Genomic DNA, 18,999 nt, shown 5'->3' with positions numbered 1-18,999 from the left:
GCATGTGCACACAGCCAGAATCAACACAATAGGAAAGTCAGTAAACCAGTTTGAATAGTTCTATGACTCATTGTGGGTGATTCTTACAGTATCTGCTACCCACACCTTCACGTCATGAATCCCTGTATCATGTGAAGGCAGGAAGAATGATAAACCTTATGTTAAATATTAGCGAAGATATATTTTACTAGTAAGTTAAAGGTGGGGTAGGTAATTTTGGAGAAACCAGCTCGAGTGCCGAATTTGAAAATACACAGCCGGAAGAAATCTGCTACTTCCTTACAGAGCCCCTCCTCCAACACACACGAACGCGCTCATGACCAATGAGGGCACGAGATAAGTTTGTGCACAGATGGAAGGCTGACAGGTAGGTAGGCCATCCAGTTATTTTAGCCGGGCCGGCTCAGATGATTGGTCGTGCTTTTTACAGCACTACGGCTTCCACAGATGACATTTTTTATGGATTTTTTGTCAAAGCATTTAAGATATCCATTGCTATCGGGATGTTAAGAGCATTCCATGGAATATAACAAAAAGTGTATCTCGAGCCGGTTTCTCAAACTTACCTACCCCACCTTTAAAACCACACGTTTGAATTAGCACCATTGCCTCTTAGTATGCAACCTAAATGATAATGTTAAATTAAAGGAACAACATATATATAATTCATATAAAATGTAAATATATTATTAAACATATTCATTCATACGTGCACGCCGTCAGGTGTTATGCCCGCCGAGACATGCATGCACCCAGGGGCGGACTGGGACAAAAAAAATCAGCCCGTGAAACTCGACCGGTGTTGTGCCATATAGGTTGAAGCATTATATGATGAATTGGAAATGGGGGACCCTGATGTAAACAAGACGAAAGTCTTTCTCTGGTCTGCATCCCCTTAACAATTGTATGTTTTGAGCTGTACTGTACTGTACCCAATATACAAGCTGTTAATAAACTTTTCAATCAATCAATCAATCAGTCTATATGGCGCTGGGTTGAAGGTTTGCCGTAGATGGAAAGCCCTGTTCGCAGGGACGCGCAAAGGTGACGTCATCGCGTGTATTGAGCTTCGCCTAGTTTTCTAAGCTTTTTCTCTCTTTTGAATGATATATTTCCCATCAGATTAAACAGCAAACGGCTGAATAAATAATGTGCATACAATTGCGAGGTTGCTCGTTTTAAGGACACAATTTTCGTATTGGAACAAACTTCCGTTTTTAAGTGTACTCCACTCTGTTATGTTCCTCCTTCCTACAGAACAGACAATGAAAGGATAAGATGTAATTTGTCAGTATAGTCCTATTTCTTAAAATCTTCTCTGTTGTTTAAGTTCTGATACTTGATAGGCTACTCCCAATTTTCTGATAGGCCTACTTGATACTCCCGATTTTCGCGGGAGACTCCCGATTTCATAGCCCTCTCCCGATTTCCTCCCGGGGTCATATTTCTCCCGCATTTCTCCCGATTTCTGACAAAATCAGATTTACTAAGGACTGTTTCCACTCGGACTTTAATACAGCTACACCATTGTTTGGTTTCCATGGTAGCACGTCCCTTTAGTAACGCGCGCAACTGAAAGTCTGAGAGGGTGAGGAAGACAGTCACAGCAAACAGAGCAACTCGACCCTCTGCTGCTCACTCCTCAGCCCACACATATGCTCCGGCGATATCCACTAGCAGCAGCACCCCCCCCCCCCCCCCCCCCCCAGCAGCAGCACCCCCCCCCGCGGTTTTGTAATGCTCCCGATTTCTGAGGTCTCAACGTTGGCAAGTATGGACTACACTTAAAAACGGAAGTTTGTTCCAATACGAAAAGTGTGTCGTCACCTTTGCGCGTCCCCGCGAACAGGGCTTCTACGGCAAGCCTTCAACCTACGGCACAACACCGGCGGACCGGCCCAACTCGGTACCGCTAGTCAATTGTCAACGGGGGGGGGGGGGGGTACCGGAAAACTCCCGGTATTCCCATTGGCCAGTCCGTCCCTGCATGCACCTCGCGGGTGCGCGCACAGTGTAAAGCAAAAACGTCCAGACATTTCAATGATTTTTATGGCAAAGTACGGTTTGGAAACGATATAATTCTCTTTTTGGTTCATTAATGATGATAAATAATCTTAAATCTATAGTTTATGAACATTAAGAGTCATTCATATTTTATTTCCTTGATGATCGGTCTAAGTTTGCAAGGTTTATTTGAGTAATCTTTCATTATTTCTCAGGGCGAACTCTTTTGTGTTCTTTTCGCTGTGTTTTTAAGCATTTCAGACAGCTTTAATAAACTGTTATTCTAAAATGAGGTTTTTAAATGTGAAAAAAATAATGTAACATCCACTCTGTCAAATAAACTGCTGATAACACCATTTGATTCACAGTTTGATTTGAAGTGTCCTTACTCTAGGAACAAAGTTCAGGAGAAGCCCAAAATGAAAACTATTTAGGGCTCTTAAAGAGAGAAATTAAATAATAATTGACAAAGAAAGTTTTGCCTACCTTTGTTGATTAACCATGTTAGAAACGATACCTCTTCTTTTACCCCGGATTGTTTATCTACTGTAGGCTATATGCAATATTTTGTCGAGCCTATATCTGTCCTGAGTCAGGTTTGCATTTCTCTGGCGAATGCCAAACCTTTTCCAGGCATCTCCTTTTATATTCCGAGTACAGTAACTTTCTGTTTTGTTTCCCAGGAACGATTGTCTAGTTTCCAGTAAAGTGAAACTTATGGTTAGTCTCCTGCTTTTCCTCTAGGTAGAACAGAATACACACTAGTAGTACCTTATATGGCCTGCGGGATGGAGGTGTCAGCGCATGTGTCCAATACGGTCCAATATCACCCAAGTGTACAACAAGACGGTGTTGTGCCGTAGATTGAAGCCTTGCCGTAGATTGAAGCCCTGTTCGCGGGGACGCGCAAACGTGACGTCATCGCCTGTATTGAGCGTTCGTCTGGTTTAATACACTTTTTTCTCTCTTTTGAATGATATATTTCCCATCAGATTAAACAGCAAACGGCTGAATAAATAATGTGCATACAATTGCGAGGAGGCTCGTTTTAAGGACACTTTTCAGATAGTCACAATCTTCATATTGGAACAAACTTCCGTTTTTGAGTGCAGTCCCACTCTGTTATATTCCTCCTTCCTACAGAATAGACAATGACAGGATAATATGTCATTTGTCAGTATAGTCCTATTTCTTAAAACCTTCTCTGTTGTTTAAGTGTCTGATAACCACGAATATTAAGCAATTATATGACAGTAATGATATAACATATTTCAGACACTGTGTTATTTTCAAGCAAGCCTAAAAGATAATGTGTTCAAACTGGCTTCACTCGCTTTAATTGCTCCTTTGAATGTAATTTTCCTCTGTGGTTTCCTATTCAACACATGTTTGTATTGTAATGCCACTCATATTTTATTTTGTATTGTATTTTAAGGTGACATTGAATGCTTTGAAAGGTGCCCTAAAATAAAGTGTATTATTGATCTTATATCTGTGCCTATATCACACTATTAATGTTCCTTATTTTAGATCTGCACTGTTCTCTATAACATGTTCAGCAGAGCAGGTATTTCTCCTGCCAGATATGGCACCCCCCCCCTACAACTTTGTCCAGGACAGTCACAACTTCACCAAAATCACACTGGTGTTGCATGTTCCCCTCTAGTTTATGCTCACCAAAGCATTTTACTCTGGGCCCTGCAGGTGAAAAACTAAAGAGGGGCTTCCATATCCGGCAGTGCAGTTGCTAGAGCTGCCGGATTTTGAAGCGCCCCCTGTAATTTTGGCCAGGACAGTCACAATGTCACCAAAATCACACTGGTGCTTGCGGTTCCCCTCTAGTTTGTGCTCACAAAATAATTTTACTCTGGGTCCTGCAGGTGAAAAACTAAAGAGGGGCTTCAAAATCCGGCAGATCAGGTGTTGGTGCTGCCAACACAGTTCTCACTATGTGTTAAATATCTTTGCCTTCAATACATTAAATTAGAAAGCTGACAGTCATAGTGCTTGTTAACATCTAAATGTAACTTTTTGCATGGAAAAAACCCTCAACTTAACTGATGTCTAGGTGATCTAGTATTTAGTATTGTTTAATGGAATGTATATCAGTGTATTAAAGTCAATTCATTTATTTAAACCAATATCTTTCTTGATTCTTTGTACAGTATGAAAAAAGAGTCTTTGTACCTGTGCTGAAGTTTACTGCTGTGAGGAGTCCAGTTCTGTCTCTCACTCTCTGGTCCAGCCTGTCTGCATCACCTGGACACCTTAAACAAACAGATATATATGTAAAGTACCATGTGTACAAACAATATAACTGATTCTCTTCTGTTGAACATGTTGGATTGTGTATTGTCCGAGTCAGGGTCCTTTTTATTTTACTGTAACTTTGAAAGTTGTGTTACTAATGTTTACTGTTTATTTGATACTAATTTGGTAATACAAATAATAAAAACAACAAGGTTTGGGTTCGTTCTTCAGATGACTGTGACGTTAACGTGTAAGCTCAATAATGAACTCCAGCTCAACCAACCATATTGTAATATCTAAGTAATCATCTTGAAATATGACATTAATAATTGTAATATACACACATCTTATTGTGAGGTTGATTTCACATACACTATTTCGACATTACTACATACTCGAGCATAGCAAATTTAAATTAACCTTAGCGATGCATACAGTTCCTACCTAACTACATAATAAAATATCTCTCTAAGTTACAAGGATGACCTCATTTTACCAACCTCAAAGAGAAGCCGTTTGTTCTACAGTATTATTATCCCACTTAACACTTGTCGATTTCATTTTAACCTTTATATACAGGAGTGCACATAACTGGTACGCAGGTACGCATGCGCGGCAACAATCTGAAATGCGTAACGTCACTTGTGTCACTACGCGCCTTTGCGTACCTGATAGGTCATCAAAACAAAACACATATTTCGTTTCTTGTCAACACTCAGTGGAGTAAATAATTAGACATGTCCAAAAAAAACAAAGGCATTAAGCAGCGACGTTGCCGTTTCGCTCCCTGCAAAAATCTTCTGACTTTCTATGATTGATTGAACTGGAGAGCGAGCCGCGCAGGACCTAACCGACGGACAGGGACGTGCACAGACATTTTGGGGGGCAGGGGCTCAAGTGAGAAAAAGGCAACCTGATCTCACCAGAATGCGTGACTCCACCACGACTCCTTAACACTGCATTGCGTGGTGGAGTCACAAACTTTGCTACATTTACGTGTCGGCACCACGCAAACAACCCCAATGTAAAGTGAATGAGGCTCCTTTGTCGTGGTGCACACACGCATTTCTACAACGTTCTGCAGTGAGCTTTTATTCTATAAAACGTTTTTAAAATCTACTTTATAGCTTGTAGTAACTCACGGGAGGCTTCTTTTATTTTATTTGCATTCATAATAATTTGTATTTTTCGTCAGAATGTATTATGACAACCCTGTCTCCTAAAAATTACGTTCCCACAGAACTAAACTGCATTCTCAATTACGTTTAGCTAGATACTTGTTTTCTCCCACGTTACATTCGTTATGAACGTATCTCAAATACGTTTATTTTCTACATATCTTTGCCATTTATTGTCTTGCTTATAATAATGATAATAGTCATTTATAAATATCATTTTAGAGCACACATTTGAAATCAGTAGGCGAGGCTGTAATTTCGCCAGCTGTTACTCTCATGAGCGAGGCAGAAAATAATAGTTTTAACATGCCAAAAAGCTGCTGTGTCGTTTATTGCACCTCAAACATTAAAACAAATCCAGAGTTACGTGTTTCTGTACTTCCTCTAAGAAGAAAGGACAGTAACAGAAGATCTCTGTGACGCCAGATGTGGTGTTGTTAATGCGATATGATATCCGAAAAAAAATTCAGTTTAGGATGGCCGAAGACACTACACTACCCATAATCCCCAGCTATCGTTTGGGACTACAGTCCCGTTGACAAACCCCGTGATTAATCTTCAAGCTCTGGGATTGGATGTTGGAGTGGCAGCGCGCCAAGGTTACGCCGAGCGTCAAGCTCTTTGAAATGGAACGAAACCACGGCAGACTATTCAAAACTGGACTCGAACGCCCCCCCAGAACTACACATGCTGGCTATTGTGTTTCGCAACATGTTCTCTATGGCACGTCTCTACTGGGAATTGTAGTTTTAAAAGACGTTTTTGTTTTTACCAAAATTAGAAGTTGACAGTATTAAACTGTGTACAGCCCTGGAGGTTTAGGTGATAGGAAACAAATTGGTGTGTACACATTTAAAACATGTAATTACTAAATGGGGGGAAATCGCTTGTATCCATATTGGGCAGCATTAATATATCCACATGACAGCTCATTGTTACTTTGTAATTCTACTCCACTACAATTCAGAGGTTAACCTGGTATTTTTACTCCACTACATTTATTTGAGTTACTTTTCAGATTCTGATTAATGATGTGAAATATAAACAACCCTTAAATCAGACTTTAGTTACACCTGAGTAAAATTCAGGGAAGGTGATTGTCAAGTGCCAACAATCAGGAGAGATATTTGATAGTTGGTGCTTGAGAAGACTAAACATGTATCTGCAGATCTCTATAAAGTATATTCATTAATCGTTATTCTCTACTAATAGTTAATTAAAAACTGTATATCATTGCTATTTTGCACATCCCTTTCAAGATTTCAAGATTTTCAAAGGTTTATTGACATATCATATACACAACTACGGTGTAGTTATGCAATGAATGAAAAACTTGGGTCACAGGTTCCTCAACAGTGCATTACAAGACATCTATCTGTGAAGGTAAACTTCTGTTGTTGCAATGTTGAGGTAGAATGAAGGAGTCTGGAACCGTTGTTAGCCAAAAGCACTGAGAGTTTTATTGGAGAAAGTACAGACAATACGGCCGGGAGATCATCTTAGTTTCACACATGTCCAGTGCTCCACCAGCGATCTCTGCACCAAAAGACACAAAACATCTAACCAACACGAGGAGAGGCCGGCCCATAGAAAGCCCGCGTTTACCTAATCAATAACCGATGCGAGACAATGGTCTGCTTGTCTCAAAGAGATCCAGACAAGCCTCAACATCCCCCACGGATATAGGAGAAGCGTTTGACCTGTGACCTCAACCCACAGAGGAGTCTTTGAGTGACTACAAGCAGATGTTTGCAGTATTACAGACTCTAAGGAACCATAAGAGACTCTATAAACAGATCAGATTAAAATATTCTCTTACACTATCAATATGTGTGTATACCTCCACCATTAAACTGTCATATTCTGCACATTTCTTCAGTATATATAATTAATGTGTATAATGTCAGTTAAAATAAGTGCTTCAACATAGTTAACATTGCAGGAAAGCAATATAGACGTTAAGTACTTTGTTAGGCTTAATATATCTATCTGTAGATAGATACCCCCAAAGCTTTTTTCTTATTTGAAAGAAGACCTTAACCTAAAGTATTCTTTAATATGTTAATAAAGGTTAATTAGTTTGTCTGTTTTGCACATCCTCCTATTAATATCTTTGTACATCCAACACTAAACTGTTTTATTGTAGAGATCACTTACAGTATCTTCTTGATTTTTTATATTCTATATTTCTATCATTGACCTTCTACTTTCCCCCTATGAAAGTATGTACTCTTAATATTTTTTTCATCAAATAACATTATTCAAAAAAATAACATTATTCAACAAAAATAATTCAATAACGTGCTTTAACCACTAGGCGGTGCACACAAGGTACACACAGCATACTAATATTAACTTTGTATTATTAGTGTAGGACACTTATGTATGTATAACATCTGAAGATATTTAGATTTATTCATATTTTTACATAATTTTACAGGATATTGCTATACTATTTCTCATGTTTTACTTCTACACATTAATATCTGATTTGTAAAACAACACAGACAGAAAGGTATATCCGTCATTTAATGGTAAGCTATTGAAATTGTGATTCCATAGATGTGTCTCCCATCACCCAAATCCCCTGACTATTCTCTCAACTCAGTATTTACATTCTTATATTCAAAGAAAATCAGTAATATCTTTAAAAACGTGCATTGCGGCTAAAACATCCAATCAGCGAGCTGAGGATCTTTCCTACGTCTGTTTCCGGTATTGTTCCTGTAATGAGAGTTCACATTTATGCTACATTGAAGGTGGAATTGACTACACATCTTCAGAAACATAATTTGCTTCAGATATAACTCATAGCAAATAAAGTATACAAATATAAGTAATAAAAAGATAAAACACTGGCATGTAATTTACGTTAGAATAAATATAATAGTTTTGAATAATAGATGAGAGTAAAATCGACGTCACTTTCCAGCCCCGCCCACTTTTGGGGAAACCAACGCCATTCATTTGAACGCCGATCAAGCCTGAAGCCGCACAGAGATCTTCTGTTACTGTCCTTTCTTCTTAGAGGAAGTACCGAAACACGTAACTCTGGACTTGTTTTAATGTTTGAGGTGCAATAAACGACACAGCAGCTTTTTGGCATGTTAAAACTATTATTTTCTGCCTTGCTCATGAGAGTAACAGCTGGCGAAATTACAGCCTCGCCTACTGATTTCAAATGTGTGCTCTAAAATGATATTTATAAATGACTATTATCATTATTATAAGCAAGACAATAAATGGCAAAGATATGTAGAAAATAAACGTATTTAAGATACGTTTCTCGCTAAACGTAATTGAGAATGCAGTTTAGTTCTGTGGGAACGTCATTTTTAGGAGACAGGGTTGCCATAATACATTCTGACGAAAAATACAAATTATTATGAATACAAAAAGAAGCCTCCCGTGAGTTAATACAAGCTATAAAGTAAAGCTTTAAAAACGTTTTATAGAATAAAAGCTCACTGCTGGACGTTGTAGAAATGCGTGTGTGCACCACGACAAAGGAGCCTCATTCACTTTACATTGGGGTTGTTTGCGTGGTGCATACACGTAAATGTAGCAAAGTTCGTGGTGGAGTCACGCATTCTGGTGAGATCAGGTTGCCTAAAACTGTAGTTTCATGAGCTTATTTTGAACAAATTCACATCAATAAATTGTCAGCAGACCTTTACTCTTATCATTAAGATCCTAATGTGGTGTTTGTTTTATTGCAAACACATTGTTCTTGCCCTGATAGATACACATCTGGAAAGTTGAGGTCCTTATATCCTTTGCCTCTACATACAGTATCATGACAATACTCTTCTAAATGTTGCATTGCAAATCATTTCTGACCCCGTACTTGGAAACCAGCACTGATAGAGTAGCCAGATCCTCTGCATACAAAAGATGGTTTATCAGGGTTTCACCACTCTGTTTTTTATAATACTGTGTTACAACCTGCCTTAAGGCTGGAACAATTAGGGAGGCCACACAGAGTTAATTTCCAAATATATGTTTATTTAATAGGTTAACACAAAACACCTCTGATAAATAGTGTATGTCGGAATCAGAGTGTCAGTAGTGTGAGCAGTGTGTGGGTGTGTGGAAGGGTGTTGGAGCATGTTGGAGGGTGCATCAAACCTAACACAGGCTGTAGGCTGAGGTTGCTGCAGCATGCCAGGATCAGATTCAGAGAGTGATCCTTGCAGCTGGGCAACCTTTATACCTCTGTGTGGCTCCGCCTCTAGATGGGCAGGCACAAACAGGACGACACTCCCAGTACCTGCCAGAGGACAGCAAGGCAGGGAGCACAGCCAGGCAGAAGGGGGGAGGGGTCGTCACAACTGTTATCAGGCTCTGAGATGGTCTGATAAATCATTACAGTACACGTTAAAGAGGACTGAAAGTCTGAAAGTAAACTTATGATAATGTCACAAACGAGCTGAGGACCAAAATGCGAAACCAGGGATAGTCGGTAACCAGCTTTATTGAAGGCAATAGGCTGGTAGGAGACAAAACGGCAGATACAATAGTAGGCAAAGGGCTGGTCAGGGACAGGCGAGGGTTCCAGGAGAAAGCAGGACGGGAGTCGCAGGTACAGAACGGGTCAGGGAGCAGGTGAGGCAGGCTGGTCAGGGACAGGCAGGGTCGAAACCGGGAGAGCAATCTGGAGGGTAATGCGGGAAAGACTAGCATGCTGCAAAGTACGATCTGGCACTGAGGTGAGAGTGAAGTGTGCCTAAATACTAATGGAGCTGATAGGTTTAACAGAGTGAGAGAGAGAGACAGGGTGTGACTACCAGGTGACTAAGGAATGTTAATGCAGAAAATAGGTGAGTGAGAAAGCAGACTGTGACAGATCATATTCTACAGCTTCAGTGATTTCTCCTTCAATAGCGCCTTAGCCTTGAGCTTTAGAAAGTAATTTGATCAACAATCCCAAAATATTAATAAGGCATTTTTTCAGTTAAAATTAAGTACCAAGATATAACTCAAAATTAAATTCAAGCTTGCTTTGACATTCCATTATAAAGGGCAACCACTTGTTCATTGTCTCACTTGCACACATTTTATAAAGTAATGGGATCTCAGTAAGCAGCATATGATAGAAAAAACGTGCTGCAGCTACATCTGTGTTTTCATAAGCTTGAATCAGTCTAAAACAATAAATTGTCATCATTGGGCCTTTGTGGCTGCGAGTGGAGTGCAGTCGTATTTCAACCAGAAGGTTGTGGGTTCGATCCCAGCCCGTGCAGTCAACATGTTGAGGTATCCTTGGGCAAGATACTTAACCCTGATATGCTCCCGATGCCATCGGTGTATGAATGTGTATGAATGTGTATGAATGTTAGTTCCTAGAGCAGGGTGCACTGCTCTGCATGAATGGGTGTGAATGGTGAATGACTTGTATGTAAAGTGATTTGAGGGGTTGTAGAGACTGGATAAAGGGCTATATAAATACAGTCCATTTATAAAACATTTCATCTATTATAAAGATGACAAGACTCGTCTAAATGTTGAATTGCAAATCATTTTTGGCCCCGTACTTGGAAACCAGCACTGGAGTAGCCAGATCGTCTGCATACAAAAGATGGATCATTAATCATTACAGTACACGTTAAAGAATGCTGATGAAGGTACACTGAAGAGTGATAATGTTTTACAGCCTCAGTGTTTTCTCCTTCAATAGACCCTGAGCCTTGAGCTTTAGACAGTAAATTGATCATGTGGTAAATGATATCAAAATAAATAAATGATATCAAAAACTTCATGAAACCCACCTCAGATGGCTTCATGAGCAAAGGTGTTTTCTTTCCTTTTTGTAGAATTAGGACACATCGTTTCCTTCAATCAGACAATGATGGTTACACATTCCCAGGTACAATACCTACCAAATTAAAACTATGAATACATTCAAGCTTACATTTTCACATTGATATTTAATTTAAAAGGGAACCATTTGCTCTTTCTATCACAATGGGATCTAAGTAAGCAACATATTGCTAATAGAAAAGTGTGCTTTGGTCGACAGCTATATTTTTAGAAGCTTATTTGGTCAAGTCTACAATTTGACAAGACAATGCCTTCTGTATTAACTTTTAAAAGAGAAAATCGTGTGACCGGCTGTTTAAAAAAATGTGCATGGCTTTTAAATCTTAGTAAAACAACAAATAATGAGTAATTAAGAGTCAGAGAACAAATGTCTTTCTTTCTTTGTTTTTCTCCAACCAGATTCATGTTTAGTTTTCTTCTTATTACATGGGAATGGTACCTCATTGTTTTGTATTGCCTCAGAATAACATATTGTCCAGTACACAATCGATATCAGTGGCTCGTCATGAACCATTGCCCACTTGCACGCCCATAAATGTCAGATAGCTGTTGTGTAACTTGGCTTTTGGAATTATTTTATTTAGTTTTAAATGCTGTGCATCCTATTTAGTCATTCCTCCAAGAGCTTACTTTATCTTGACTGCATGTTCAACCTCAGTATTTCTTTGTTTTTAAGCACATTTGAATGCAGATAGAAAACTGCGTTTCACCAACCATTTAAAAAAGGAAAGTTGGAAATTATGTTAAAAGTACTAGTCACTTTTGATATTTGGCAGATATAAACAGATACATCCTTGTCTTGAATTATATTTTAAAGATGAAAACGCAAACAAATGTTACTCTCTAATTTTCTGCAGTGGGACAGCTATGTCAGTTCAATTACCGACAAAGTTTGACGACATAAGGCTTCTCCTTCCTGGGTACACTTGAGAGAATCTTCTGAAGGTAAGTGGGCTCATTACATGGGTGACCTATATATTTTAGATTCTTCAAAGTAGCCCCCTTTTGCCTTGATGACAGCTTTGCACACTCTTGGCTTCTCCCAGTCAGCTTCATGAGGTCGTCACCTGGAATGGTTTTCAATTAACACGTGTGCCTTGTCAAGAGTCAATTTGTGGAAACACTTGCCTTCTTAATGTGTTTGAGACCATCAGTTGTGTTGTGCAGAGGTAGGGTTAGTGCACAGTGGAAAGCCCTATTTGACTACTGTTGTAATCCATATTATGGCAAGAACGATTCAACTCAGTAAAGAGAAACGACTGTCCATCATTACTTTAATAAATGAAGGCCAGTCGATCCGGAAATTGTCAAGAACTTTGAATTTATCCTCAAGTGCAGTCACAAAAAACATCGAACGCTAAGATGAAACTAGCTCTCATGAGGACCCCCTAGAGTTAGAGTTACCTCTACTGTTGTCACGATACCAACATTTTGGTTTCGATACCGATACCAAGTCAAGAATTGCGATTCCGATTATTTTTCGATACTTTTCTAAAAAAAAGGGAAACAGTGTTAAATGTAATTATTGTGCTTTATTTCACACCAGAACCATATGGTTAACACAAACTTTTAAACAATGAGAACAATAAACAAAATAAATGACAAGAATTCGTATTAAATAAAATTAAGCATCATCTCAAACAACTTTGTTGTTTTATAAAATATAATTTTTTTTATATTTTATTAACATGTAATAGTACAGTAATATAAATAATTATTGACAAAATGTATATTGCAGATGTTAGCCACATTGGTAAGTTAGCTAAAAAGATAGCCATATTAGACAGTTATCAAACTACGAAAACGTTCGTTTGTCACAAAATAAATTACACTTGTTTGACTTAGATTTGAGGGCATGGGCTTGAGCATGATGTAATTATGTTATCTATCACATTCGCTAACCTGTCTGTCTTTAAATTCTTTAAACAGCTCTGGATTCTGGTCGGCGGGTGCTTAGCCAAGTGTTATGTGTTGGCTCCCTTGGTTTGCAGGGATCTGAAACATTTCTAACAGACAGGCCTCGTGGTGTCCGTAGGCTTGCCCTCACTGTCAGAGATATAGCTCAAATACTTCCACATTTCGCTTCTGGTGTCTTTTTTGTCAACAAGCCGAGGCGCAGCGGCAGTTGCACTCCCACTTGCAGCCATGCTTCTCGTTTTCTCACATGCTCTGGCAGCTAGAGCGTGGCCGCGTGCACGAGAGAGGGGAGGGACTTAGAACGTGCTTGAGAGGGGCGGGACTGCAGGCACGGCTGCAGTGCAGGGAGTGGAAGCAGAGCGCTGAAGTTGGCTGAACACACACGGCTCTTATTAAAACGGCACTTTCTCACCGGAGTACTTTTCCCCGTTATTCTTAAAGTACCGATACTAATGAAACGGAGGAATCGTACCGTTTTTAACGGCAGGGTATCGCGGTACCTTTCAAGTATCGGTACACCGTGCAACACTACTGCAGAGGATAAACACATCAGAGTTACCAGCCTCAGAAACCACAAATTAAAAGCACCTCAGATTAGAGCCCACATCAATGATCACAGAGCTCAAGTAGCAGACAAATCTCAACATCCACTGTTCAGAGGAGACTGCGTGAATCTGGCCTTCATGGTCCAATTGCTGCAAAGATCCACCTACTGTTGAAAAGTGCTATATAAATAAACTTGCCTTGCCTTGCCTTGCCTTGTCGCAATATTATCGTTGAGCTAGCTAGCTAGCATACATTGTCACTATCTGCTAACGTTAGCTTTAGCCTTCGTTTTCTAATAGTTTTTCATAGGCTATAAACGGAGGTGGTATAAGTATAGATCTTGTACTTGAGTAAAAGTAGAAGCACTCAGATCTTGTACTAGAGTAAAAGTAGAAGTACTCAGATCTTGTACTTGATTAAAAGCAGAAATACTCAGATCTTGTACTTGAGTAAAAGTAGAATTACTCAGATCTTGTACTTGATTAAAAGTAGAAGTACTCAGATATTGTACTTGATTAAAAGTAGAAGTACTCAGATCTTGTACTTGATTAAAAGCAGAAATACTCAGATCTTGTACTTGAGTAAAAGTAGAAGTACTTAGGTCTTGTACTTGAGTAAAAGTAGAAGTACCAGAGTGTAGGAATACTCTGTTACAGTAAAAGTCCTGCATTCAAAATGTTCCTCAAGTAAAAGTAGAAAAGTATTCTCATCAAAATATAGTGAAAGTAGCGACAGTAAAAGTAGTCGTTGTGCAGATTGGTCCATTTCAGAATAATATATATGATATGTTTTATAATGATTGATCATGAAAGTGTTCTCAAAGCTGGTAAAGGTGCAGCTAGTTTGAATGACTTTGTATACTGCAGGGTAGCTTGTGGATTTACTCCAGGTGGAACTAAAGTCTGATTCAACACTTGTTTAGATTTCACATCATTCATCCACATCTGTAAAGTAACTAAAGGTATTAAATACATGTAGTGGAGTCAAAGTACACCATTTACCTCTGAACTGTAGAGGAGAAGAAGAACAAAGTAGCAAAACATTGAAATACTTAAATAAAGTACAAGTATCTCAAAATTGTACCCAAGTATAGTACTTGAGTTTATGAATTTAGTTACTTTACACCAGATGCCATAAAGATAGAAAGACTAAGCCTTGCACAGAGGCATGACAATACATTTTCAAAATGCTCAACAGTGCTGCCAAAATTATAAACTGAGACTGCTACACAATTAAAATAAATGCTTTTATATATTTCTATTAGATGTGACTCTTTAGCGTTTCTGTTATTATTAACACTGCTGCTTTAGTTGTTTTGACTGCTAAAATCCTCTGTTATTCCACATTTTAAAGCCGATATTCCGTGGGGTCGGGGGGCTCGGGTCCTTGTCACCTTTTCCATACCTGATGAGTTTGCATCCCTGATAATACTTAGTAAGGAGGTCATAATATTTTTGACTCATGGCTGAAGTTAAGTTTCTCCAGCTCTCCCCAGGTTGGCAAAAAAATGCATCTCAAAATGCATCAGATTGATGCTTTAAAATATGGAATATTCAAAATGTTCTTCCGGGGGAGCATGCCCCCGGACCCCCCTAGAGGGATAATATCCTTCTCACCTTTTTCACCCCTGACCCGTTTTCATGCCTGCTTATATATTTCAAAGACGAGAGAACAAAATAAGAAACCTATAACCCATTCAAGCAAGCTTTTAACATGTCTAGAAGAAAGATTGAGCTTATATTTTAATATATTATTTTATGTTGTGGATACTTTAGCCTCCATCCATGTTTACAATTGTCCACACTATTTTACACTTGCATTTATGAATATAGTTTTGCTGTGTTTTACACTTTAGTATTTATGTTTATAGTTAGCTTTGATATTCGCTTAATTGATTAGAAAGATTTTCTTTTCATGATCTGATATTTCCTCAAATGTTCTTATTATGGGGCAGTACTTACTGGTGCTTGAAATTCAAATATTTACTAAATATTCAATTCAGATAACAACATTTGTTTAAAACATTTGACAAACACATGTATATGAAAAAAAAAAGATGTATTTATGTTCAATACAATGAATACAATACAATGCATATTTAGGTATTCAGGTAGCGCATCAAACCCTCTCTGATGTCAGTGCCCTCCTCCTCTGCACCTTGAGCCACTGCTACCCCAGGCTCTGCTGCTGCTGGTGCATTCCACCCATCATCATAGTCCTCTCCATGACTCTCGCAGAGGTTATACAGAGCACAGCATGTTAACAAGCCACACACCAAGAAACAAGTAAACGATCGCTTCCACATCCTCCATTGTTGTGTGTGTTTTGTGAGTTGTGTCGCATTGAAGATGACGCCACTGCAGTTTTATCCAGCGTCGCTCCGCCCAAAAAGCCCGCCAAAAAGCCGATCGTCCCGCCTACACTGCGTTGCTACCCCAGGTCCTAAACTGTAATGGAAATGCGCCACGGCCTCGGACGGCCAGCGAGGCAGCCCGAGGCCTGAGCGAGGACGCTTAGGGACGCTTAAACGGGGCTACCCCGCTGCAGTGGAAATGCGCCATACTGTAAGTAGCTCTTAAAAGAACTTGTTTTGCCTGTCAATGCTTCTGCAACGGAGTGCTGAAGAAAAGTAGGAGTGGATTGTAGGGCCTACTTCCTATTCATACGGAAGTGAGCCCGGCGGTGTGGCCCACGTCATAGGTGGGCGTGGAATAAGTCTGTCAGTGCTACACACGTGCAGTGGGGATTACCCAATACCGATAGCCTTAGAGGGCGAAGCCTTATACGATATAGAACTGAATGATATTTTAAAACGTTGAAATGGAAAATATTTTATCTATACCAAAAAAGAAGGATTTAAAGTATGTTAATCAAACTGAAACGTTTACAAATTCCTTGTCAGTTGTTGTTGAAATATTTGGTCAACCTTGCCATCTCATAAACAGCATGTTACTTTGTGTGCTTCTCTTCATATAAATCAAGTGTAATCTAAATGTCCATGAGAGGATGCTGACTGTAATGAGGAGGACGTGACCCTCTGTGAGCACGAAGCTTGTAGTTTCTCATTAGATATGAAATGACTCTTTGAGGCTTGCCTCTGCTTGCTCTGGTGTGATACGTTTCCAAGCGTCAGGAATATCAGCAGGCTTTGCATCGTATGCTGCTGCAAACTCATTATTGAACTTTGCCAGTACATATTTCCAGTAGTCTGATGCCTGAAGGCTTGCATCTGGTGGGATTTTCCAGTCCGGATAGATTTCTTTGTATCGCTTGAAAGGATGCCATTCATCATTAGAAGCACTGCAGTGAAAATAAATGTCACTGTTTACTAGGGAAGAGCATATGTCAATGCAAAGTTGTTCTGTATTACTCCGTCTGTATGTACCCAGACCCTGTGGTCGATGAAGTGAAGTGAAGTGCTCAGTGTGGGCTCTTCCTCCTGCCTCACAGGGCGCTTTGCAGAACGGACACTGTTCACCACATCCAATCAGTGTCATAGTCTGCTCCATCATTCACCAGTAGTTTTCCATTCACCTGTCTCACCTGTTTTCCACACCCACTCATTAGCTCACTCTCTTTCTCTTCTGCACCCATTAGCTTCTGCCAGTATTTAAACCCGCACCTTACACACACTCTTTGCCAGATTGTACTTTGCCTCATGCTTGTCTTTCCCGCGTTTGAAACTAGATTGCCTACCCGGTTCCGACCCTGCCTGTCCTCGATCTGCCTGCTCTGCCTGTTCCCTGATCCTGCCTGTCCCTCGACTATCCTGTCTGGCCTGTTATCCGACCCTGCCTGTATCCCCGCTGACCGCCTCGCTTACTCCCTGACTCTCTGCCTGTCCCTGACTCACCTTCTGCCCGCTGTCCTCCGGTGCGTTAAACTGCTCGGTTGGAATTCCTCAGATCCAGTGGAATCTCCAATAAAGTGTATTACCAATTCTCCTTGGTTTCTCGAGTGCTGCATTTGGGTTCTCCTTAAGATTGTGACAGAACAATCTGGCCAGAACATGCACCCAGCGCACTCCTCTGCACCTAGAGACCGTTTCGTGAGAGTTGAGGACGCTCTCCAGAGGCAGGAAGCCTCGATAGCCGCCCTGGCCACCGAGGCTCATCATGCTAACTCTTCACATGACCAGACGCTAACCTATTTAGCTGCGCAGCTACAGCAGCTTACGGCTACTGTGCAGCAGCTAGTGGCAGTAGTGGCCGCTCCAGCGCCTCTTCCTATGCCGTCGACACCAGCTTCTGCATCACCTCTGACGGGATTTACCCCGGAGCCTCGGGTGGGAACTCCGGAGCGCTACGCCGGGGAACCGGAGGGCTGCAGCCCGTTTCTTACGAACTGTTCTATCCTGTTTGCGCTGCAGCCACACACTTTCGCTTCTGAAGCTGCTCGTGTGGCCTTCACGGTCAATCATTTGACTGGGAAAGCCCGACTATGGGGCACAGCGGAATGGGAGCAACAAACACCCGCCTGCTCTTCGTTCCCCGCTTTTTCTGCGGAGCTGCGCAAGGTGTTTGGACCCGTGTCTGTGGGTCCAGACGCTGCAGGAGGACTACTGAACCTGAGCCAGGGTAATGGATCTGTGGTGGATTATGCCATTGAGTTTCGCACCCGGAGCCGCCTCAGCAACTGGAATTCTGCAGCCCAGTGTGACGCCTATCTGCGTGGTTTGGCGGATTACATTAAAGACGAGCTGGTGTCGTTTGATCTGCCCAATTCACTGGATGGGTTGATTGAACTGACTTCCCGCATGGATCGGCGCATCCAGACACGGAGACGGGAGCGACGATCGGCGGGAGTTCAACATGCCTGGGCGCCCCGACGTCCGAGTTTGGCTACGACACCTCACCTCACTCCAGAGCCGCAACCAGGGGGGGATGAGCCCATGCAGGTGGGTCGCACCAACCTCACTTTGGAGGAACGTGAGCATCGCAGACGTCGTAATCTGTGTCTCTACTGCGGCCGGGCCGGCCATTTTGTTTCTCACTGCCCGGTAAAAGGCAAGGCTCAGCAGTAATGGGGAACATACTGGTGAGCCAAACCCCTGGATTTGTTCCCACTCAGAGACCATTGAGCCACGCCAGGTTGCTATTACCGGATAGCTCTCAGGGCGCTTTGCTGTTTTTATTGACTCTGGTTCGGACGCGAATATTATGGACGAGAAGCTTATGCTGCAGTTGGGAATAGACCGGGTTCTTTTGTCTCGCCCAGTTCAGCCAACGCTTTAGACGGTCACCTGCTGGGGACAGTGACTCATCAGACTGTACCCGTTCACATG

General features: G+C 40.9%; 1 protein-coding gene and 1 long non-coding RNA gene across 7 annotated transcripts in view; one reads left to right on the top strand and one right to left on the bottom strand.

Annotated features, from left to right (window-relative positions):
- The window catches only part of LOC117549000 (interferon-induced very large GTPase 1-like), a 91,547-nt gene that overhangs the window by 18,300 nt on the left and 54,248 nt on the right, over positions 1-18,999 (bottom strand). The window lies entirely within an intron of this gene.
- Positions 9,960-18,999, top strand: part of LOC117549001 — a 22,377-nt gene continuing 13,337 nt past the window's right edge. Inside the window, exons 1-2 of the long non-coding RNA XR_004569405.1 lie at positions 9,960-10,252; positions 12,110-12,197. This is a non-coding gene — a long non-coding RNA (uncharacterized LOC117549001). The remainder of the gene's footprint in view (positions 10,253-12,109; positions 12,198-18,999) is intronic.

Source organism: Gymnodraco acuticeps, unplaced genomic scaffold, assembly GCF_902827175.1.
Source record: "Gymnodraco acuticeps unplaced genomic scaffold, fGymAcu1.1, whole genome shotgun sequence".
NCBI classification, from domain to species: Eukaryota; Metazoa; Chordata; class Actinopteri; order Perciformes; family Bathydraconidae; genus Gymnodraco; species Gymnodraco acuticeps.
Note: the sequence above shows the minus strand (reverse complement) of the source record. Positions and strands in the feature narration are given on the sequence as shown.